Genomic DNA, 551 nt, shown 5'->3' on the forward strand with positions numbered 1-551 from the left:
GCGTGGACGTGAACCGTATGTGCAGTTGACGGACTTTGAGCGAGGGCGTATAGTGGGGATGCGGGAGGCCGGGTGGACGTACCGCCGAATTGCTCAACACGTGGGGCGTGAGGTCTCCACAGTACATCGATGTTGTCGCCAGTGGTCGGCGGAAGGTGCACGTGCCCATCGACCTGGGACCGGACCGCAGCGACGCACGGATGCACGCCAAGACCGTAGGATCCTACGCAGTGCCGTAGGGGACCGCACCGCCACTTCCCAGCAAATTAGGGACACTGTTGCTCCTGGGGTATCGGCGAGGACCATTCGCAACCGTCTCCATGAAGCTGGGCTACGGTCCCGCACACCGTTAGGCCGTCTTCCGCTCACGCCCCAACATCGTGCAACCCGCCTCCAGTGGTGTCGCGACAGGCGTGAATGGAGGGACGAATGGAGATGTGTCGTCTTCAGCGATGAGAGTCGCTTCTGCCTTGGTGCCAATGATGGTTGTATGCGTGTTTGGCGCCGTGCAGGTGAGCGCCACAATCAGGACTGCATACGACCGAGGCACA

The sequence above is a fragment of the Schistocerca serialis genome, chromosome 7 (assembly GCF_023864345.2).
Source record: "Schistocerca serialis cubense isolate TAMUIC-IGC-003099 chromosome 7, iqSchSeri2.2, whole genome shotgun sequence".
NCBI classification, from domain to species: domain Eukaryota; kingdom Metazoa; phylum Arthropoda; class Insecta; order Orthoptera; family Acrididae; genus Schistocerca; species Schistocerca serialis.